A 7,959-nucleotide genomic window follows, 5' to 3' on the forward strand; every position below is an offset into this window, starting at 1 on the left:
CATCAAATGGCAATTTTATGGCACATGTCTCTTAAAAGTTTCCCAAACTGCCCAATTTTCTTATGGTAGTAACCATGCATTCTCGTCTCCTCTGCTCCTTTTCCAAACCATGCTCCCAAAGGCAGGTGAAGCCAAAGCACAGCCAAAGGACTGGTTTGCATCTCTATCCCGGGGCTCCTGATTTTCCTGCTCAGCAGACATTAATAAATGGATTCCTCTTTTTTTGTTTCCAACTGCCAGGTGCTGTTTTCTTTTTCTTCCTTTTTCCCCCTGCCAACTATATCTGAAGGCATTCAAGTCACTCCCAAAATGCAACAACAGAAACTTTTATTAAAATGAGCAATGCAAGAAAATGCAACCTTCAATGTGACATGGTTGTAGTGAAATAAAGCAAACACAGAACATGCCAGGAGCAAATGTGTCATGCCAGTTTTAACCACCAAGTCTGTGTTCTCATGGAAGTAATCAGGACTGCTTTGAATCTATGGTTTGGCTGGTAATGTGAAGATTGAATCTATGGTTTGGCAGGTGATGTCTTACTCGGTCTTCATACTTCTCTTTGCACCTCTCCTCCTTAGCTCACGCAGACAAGACAAGCAAATCCTTACAAAAAGGAAAGAACCAAGAAGGTTTCTTTAAAAATCTTCGATCCAATTGAGTTTTTTGAACTCCTCCGGAGTTTTAACAATGGTGGGGATGAGAAATGAGGGGTTTAGGTCACGACAAAATAAGAATTCTGCTCCTCCAAATCAACTTATGCTCCAGGTCCCAAAGTTCTGGCAATGCAGAGAGTGAGACATTGCAAACCTAGAACTTTCCAAGGCTGCATCTGCACTGCAAAAATAATGCTCTGCTTTAACTGCTAGAGCTCAGTGCTATGAAATTCTGGGATTTATAATTTTGTGATAGCCTTCTCTGTCAGAGAACTCTGGTGCCACAACAAACTATACATTCCCAGGATTCCATAGCATGGGGCATGGAGCCTTGATTCCTACTGATTCCTGGGCTTTGTAGTCTGCTGAACCAATAGAGCTCTCTAGCTGAAAATTCTAAATACCCCCAAACTGAAAATCCCAGCTAAACAGGAATGAAAGTACCACAATTGTAACAAGAAACTACAAATCCCAGGATTCCATAGCATGGAGTCATAGCATTGAGAAGCCATGATTCCCTCCTACAGATTCCAGGGGTTTGTAGTTTTTTGAACCACTAGAGCTCTTGGACTGAGAACTCGAAATATCTTTTGTTAAATTGCAAATTCCAGAAAGTATCTTTCAAGGACTTGAGACTCAACTTGAGACTTGAAGGTAGAGATTTGAGACTTGATGGTAGAGACTGGAGACTTGACTTGAGACTCGACGTGAAAGTATCTTGCAAGGACATGCGACTTGACTTGAGACGTGAAAGTTGAGGCTTGAGCCTTGACTTGCGACTCGGAGTAAAAGATTTGACTACCTCCCCATGCGTTTCTAACTCAGTGGTGAAATGAATTGCCTGAGGAGCAGTGTTCTGCTGTCTTAATAAATGAATACTGCAAACACAATTTGTTAGGATGTGCCTCCCAGGGATGTGCTGTGTTAAATTATTCATTCCGGCAAGGGAGAACAAACAATTTAATCAATTTTCTCCCCACTGCTAGCTGTCTTTGAAAACTGTGCCATTCTCAAAGAGATCTCATGTGGGCAGAAAGTCTCCGGCAGCAGAAGAGGGGAGATCCCCTGGCCTTTCCACACATAACATCATGGAGGGGATGGGAGGGAGCCAAGGGTCGGGAAACTATGGCCTTCTGGGGTCCTTTCTTGGGTCTCCCACCTACTCATTGTGTAACATCCAGAGACTGCTAAATGCATTTGAGGAAAATTCTTCTTATTAATTTTCTTCAGATATTCAAATAGCCTCTTTCTCATTTCCCCCTTACAGCATTCAAATATTCTTTCCATCCCTAGTGCCTTCAAGTCAATTCTGATTTCCTGCAAATGTATCCTAGGGTTTCCTTGGCAAGGTTTATTATTCAGAGGAGATTTGCCAACATTGCCTTCCTCTTAGGCTGAGAGAGTGTGACTTGCCCAAGGTCATCCAGGGGACCTCTATGGCTACAAACCCCAGAATTCCACAGCATGATGGAACCATGGAAGTTAAAGCAGTGTCAGACTACATTATTTCTGCACTGCGGATGGAGCCTAGGAGAGTTCTAGGTGTGGGTGGTTTGCAATGTCTCTGTGCACTGCTAGGACTTGGGTTGTTGTTGTTGTTAGCTGCCCAAGAGTTGGCCCTGACTCATGACTCTTTGGATGAGACATCTCCAAGACCCACTATCCTCCACTGCTCTGCTTAGATTCATACCCTTAACCTCCTTAATAGAGTCCATCCATCTAGCATGAGGTCTTCCTCTCTTTCTACTGCCCTCTGCCTTTCCTAGCATTACTGTCTTTTCCGATGATCCATGGCTTCTCATGATGTGGCCAAAGTACAACAGCCTCAGTTTTGTCATCTTGGCTTCCAGGGAGAGTTCTGGCTGGATCTGTTCCATTTGATGAGACCCATTTGTTTGTCTTTGTGTTGTCCATTCTATCCTCAGGACTCTTCTCCAGCACCACATTTCAAATGAGTTGATCTTCTTATCCCCTTTCTTCGCTGTCCAGTTCTCACATCCGTATCTGATGATGGGGAATACTATGGCCTGGACAATTCTGACTTTGGTTCTCAGTGGTATATCTTTACTCTTCAGGATCTTTTCCAGTTCTTTCTTCCCATCCCTAGTCTTTTTCTGATTTCTTGGCTGGAATCTCCAGTCACCTGAAGGATAATTTCATTTGGAGGAGTGGAATTCCTATTTTGGGGACCAATCATCTAGAATCACAGAATCTAGAATCTAGATCAGAAATTTCCAAACTTTAGTTCTCCAGGTGTTTTGGACTTCAACTTCCAGAAGCCCCATCCTGGAATTCTGGGAGCTGAAGTCCAAAACCTCTGCAGTTTGGGAATCACTGATCTTGGGCTAGAATCACAGCCATCAATTTGAGTGATAAACGTCTGAAGCAGCAGCAACATTAAGGCCAAAGGAATAAAACCCACCTTGTATATTGGTCGCTACATACTTACTTCAATAACGTCGATGTCAGCATTATTGAAGTCAGCATCCAGCAGCTTGGGCAGAGGGATGCCTACGCCTAAGATGCCTGAAATTGGGAAGAAAAGAAGAATATGGTCTCTCCAGTCCCCTGGGAAAAGTGGAGAGTTCCCCTTCCTATCCCTTCACCTCTTGTTCTGTTCTCTGCCACTGCATTTTGCTGAAGGAGTTCCCAGCAACATTCACATTTTTCAGAGGTGACAACAGGGCAGGTGAGGAGAGCCAGTATAAATTAATGGTCTGGAAGAGGGCCAGCTATGGAAAGGAGGGCAACCAAATGGCGAAAAGTGTGGAAACCAGGAAGCTCTCTGAGGAGCAGTTTAGGGATCTGGGTACACCTTGACCTTGAAGAGAAGTGGGAAAGTAAATAAAATTATTATTATTATTATTATTATTATTATTATTATTATTATTATTATTATTATTTAGCATGGAAGAGGGAGGTAAACTGATAGCCATGATTAAATGTTAAGGGATGTCATATTGAGGTTTAGAGCAAGCTTGTTCCCTGCAGCTCCAGAGACCGGGAACTGGAGCACTGGGTTCAAATACAGGAAAATGGACCATTAGAAACTTCCTGATGTTAGAGCGTTCAAAGTGGAGGACACTGCCTCATAGAAGGCAAAGTCCTCTTCCTTGGGGTTTTTCAAGCAGAGGCTGGATGACCATCTGTCGGGAGGTCTTTGATGGTGTTTCTTGCATGGCAGGATGGGGATGGATTGGATGGCCCTCGGGGTCTCTTTCAACTCTAGGATTCTATGTCCTTCTATCTTTTTGTCTTCCCAGTAGTATCATTACAGGTCATAGAGTCATAAGACTTGAGGGGACCCCAAGGCCATTATACCAATACCCTGCAATGCAGGCATGCACAGTTAAAACATGCCTGAGAGATGGCCATCCTACCTCTGGTTAACGTATTTTCCAGATTGGTTTACACACAGAGGGATCCCTTGAAAAAACGAGATTTAAAGTGAAAACCCCTGCAAAAGTGGGTTTATTATCAGATGACATCAGTTTAACACCAAATAACCTGAACATAAAGTAGAAAAATGTGCAAATCACATTGATTTTCAGACGATGTCACTGTTAAGGTGCATTAATGCAACATTAACCCTGCTAGAAAGTAGAACAAACGCTATTCTTTTTTACTTCCGGAAAATCCCAAAAGTAAAAAGAATTCCATTTTGTCGACATTCTAGCTGGTTTAATGTACGTTAACACTGAGTGTGCTGAAAACAACCGCGATTTTCATGTCTTCTTAGGTTTCCTTTGGTTGTTTTCTGCATAAGATGCCTCCCGTGTGATAAAACTCCTACGACTCGAATTCTCTCTCAGCCACATGGTCAATGACCCTATTGCTTGTAGGTGAGGGAGCTGTAGTCCAATGTACTGGAGAGTTGTTTGTGGAGGAAGCTGCTGTAAAGCATCTGCCATACAGATTGAAACTAAACAACTGCTGTTCTGAATTCTGCACTGGGGTCTCATCTGGGGTAGAAAAATGGAAAGGTCAGAGTGCAAATAGTAGTTTTGGACATCTCTTACTGTTCATTGCGGGAAGGAATGCAACATCAAATATCTTGCCCACCAGTCCTTCCATCAGGAGACCTGAGAGAGCAGAAAAGCAGTTTAATGTCCTTTTCTCAACCAAGGTTGAAAGATAAACCAGGCTCCTACATGGCCTTACACTGGACTTAACTACACTTCACCTAAAGTTGACAGTTCGAAACCGCTGTCCTGGCAGTTCCCCTTTGACTCCAAATGGCTGCACTGATGCAAACTCTAAGAATATTGTTTGTGCAAACTTCTCCTTCAAAAGCTTTGTCTTCCTGGCCTTAGAGCAGGAAAATCTAAGACTTCTCTTAAATCTTTCACCATTTTTGCAATAGTGTGATGCTCAAACAGGACACTAAGGCAAACCAAACATGCAAAAAGCAAACCGGCATGGGTGCTGGTTACAAATGTGGTAAAGGTCTGCATTAACTGGGGTTATTAATAATTTATCCAAGCTATGACCCGAGAAACACAGGGGGCACCACATTGTGGCTTCCACTTTGCAGATTTGATTATTTGCCATTTGATTATATTTTTCCTCTGAGAACTCTAAGTCCTACACGCATAAGTCTCCAGAACATGACCATAGAGCGTGTGGGAGAAACTAGAGGTCCCACGAGTAAACACTCTCTGGACGTGAAGGCTTTCATGGCCAGCATCCATATTGTGTGGTTTATTGGAGCTATGTGGCCATGTTCTGGAACAGTTTTATCCTGACATTTTGCCTGCATCTATGGCTGGCAACATCAGGGAATGGTGGCATGGGAGCACATACTGTGTGACCCTGGGTTGAGAAGTGATTTACATGTTAACCGTGGTTGGTCTGTTGTGAGGCTTTGGTGCCAGAGTGGGAAGATATGTGAGGACATTTGTGTCTAAGAAACATCCAGCAAATGTTGTGCTCAGGGAAGACAGGAGGGACCTTATCACAGCTGCAGGAGTTGACCGCATACAGTGCAGCTGTGGACAAGTCACATAGGACCACGAATGCAGTGTTCACACACGAATCAAGAACATGTAAGACAATGCATTTGTAGCTCCTCCAGCACAATTCAGTGGTCAGTGTCTGGCAGATGTTTGCACACTGGAGGGCCTAGAGATCCCTAGAGAGGTGTTCTCTCAGGTGAAAACATGGGATTGTAGTTTTACAAAGGCTTCAGCCTTCTCTGCCAAAGGGTGCTGGTGCCTCACCAAACTTCAAATTCCAGAGTTCTGTAACTGGAGCCATGACAGTCAAAATGTTGTTTAAAACTTCATTATTTCTTCAGTGTAGATGACCCACAGCAACGAGACAGAGAGGTGGCATGGAATGACTACATCAACCATTTACCCCCAAGATTAAACATTTCTATTCTTACATCAAATTTCCCAAGCTTTGAAGAAGCCACTGAGAGATGAGTCCGGTAGAAACAACAAAGAAATAAGAAGAAATCAGAGAAACTGGAGAACCTGCAAATAGGAAAGATATCCGGGGTTGCCTGGTTGGCCATGGAGCATAGAGGATCATAGAGTTGGAAGAGCCTCCAGGGCCATCCAGTTCCAACTCATTCTGCCATGCAATAACATCCAAAATCCACAAAACAGATACTTTTATGGGGCCAACCAAATGCCACAAAATACATGATGCAAGTTTTCAAGCTCCACTGGCTTCTTATCAGGCAAAGGTGCTAAAAATCATGGAGGAGAAAAGATGTTATCCATGTCTTCAGTTGCTCTCATTTCCAGGTATGAAAGGTGAAGATGTTGAGGGGCTTCTTTGAACATAAGAAAAGCCCTTGCCCAATTGTTTTGAGTTGGAGAATTATCAGACGGAGGAAAATCAAGAAGAAAAGGCAAACCCTTGGCAAAGTCATGCAACCACGCCCAAGATTTTCAGATGATACTGCACTTATCCAGGACTTGAGCCATGAAGATCCAGGAATGCTCCAGCAACAAACCATTTCAAGGATTCCCTGCCCTTGATCTTCCTGGATCTCCTGGGTAAGTCCTGGATTTCTCTTAGGCCCTCAGAAAACCACAAGGGCAAGATCACTGGAAGATGGGCTCCCGAGGTCTAGATGGGCAGAAGCAAGCAAAGAAAATCCAAGTGTGTGGGCATGCTCCGTGTCCCATGGCCTCTTCCCATCCTTGACCTACCAAGCTAAAGTGTTTAGCAAGGCCTGCCTAAATAAAAATTAAGCCATTCTATGCCAGTGGACAGCTTTTAACCTTCGGCCATGATGTTGACAAGGATTCAAAAATCCTATCTGGGGAGAAAGGTGGGATATAAATCCAATAAATAAATAAATAAATAAAATTCAAAAATGCCTCTATCAGGTGGCAAAGCCTACCCCCATATCACCTTCCTCTTTCTGGAGAGCAAAATACCAATCCCTCCATATTTGCGGATTTGATATTTGTGGATTGATTATTCATGGATTTGATTAATATGTTTTCTCTAGAAATATCTATGGTCAACTTAACTAAAAGTTGCACTGAAAGAGCTAGAAATTCCTAGAGAGAATACTTTACTAAGCCTCCAGTGCAACTCTATGGTCAGTGTCTGTTGGACGTTGGCCACAGGGTTTGCACTGAAAGACCTAGAGATTGCTAGAGAGGTGTCCTCCAGGTAAAAAGGGAGTTCTTATTATTTGTGGTTTTTCCATATTCACGGGGGTCTTGTGCCCCTAACCCTAGCGAAAATGGAGGGACAAGGGTACAATCCAACACACTTCTTCCTCCTGCTAAGCATCTCTATAGACTCAGAGGATTGTAGGAATGTGGAGAAAGAGTAAAATAGGGACCTTGGAGTCAGTTCCCAAACCCATAGACCTGTTGAGGACCACAATGACTCCCAACCAAATTTAAAACTATAACCTGAAAATGCCATTCAACACAGGTACAGTTTTATGTGCATGCATACAAAGTTGTTAATCTATTCACGTGTATAATTATTAAACAGATCCAGCCTGGTTTAGTGGTTTGTGTGTTGGAAATGCCTTTGGAGAACAGGGTTTGAATCCTTGCTCAGCCATGGAAACCCACTGGCTGACTGACCTTTACAAGTCCCACTCTCTCAGCCCAGAGGAATGCAATGCAAACCCCTTCTGAAACATCTTCCCAAGAAAGCCCCATAATAGGTTCAATTTAGAGGTGCCGCAAGTCAGAAGCGAATATTGACTATAAACTAGAGAGTTGCTCTTGCAACAAAAAGTCAGAGCAGAGAAATATGTTATAAACAAAGTTTCTTCTTTCGCCTCGTAGATCATTTAAGTCAAAGCTTTCAAATTAAGACACGT

At 43.1% G+C, this 7,959-nt stretch overlaps 1 long non-coding RNA gene across 1 annotated transcript; it reads right to left on the reverse strand.

Annotated features, from left to right (window-relative positions):
* Window positions 1–492: 492 nt before the first annotated feature.
* On the reverse strand, window positions 493–4,728 carry LOC121928086. Its single transcript, XR_006103440.1, has 3 exons — window positions 4,673–4,728; window positions 3,103–3,179; window positions 493–603 (listed from the first exon to the last, which is right to left on the reverse strand). It is a non-coding gene; the product is annotated as an uncharacterized LOC121928086 (long non-coding RNA).
* Window positions 4,729–7,959: the final 3,231 nt, after the last annotated feature.

The sequence above is a fragment of the Sceloporus undulatus genome, chromosome 4 (genome assembly GCF_019175285.1).
Source record: "Sceloporus undulatus isolate JIND9_A2432 ecotype Alabama chromosome 4, SceUnd_v1.1, whole genome shotgun sequence".
Lineage (NCBI taxonomy): Eukaryota > Metazoa > Chordata > Lepidosauria > Squamata > Phrynosomatidae > Sceloporus > Sceloporus undulatus.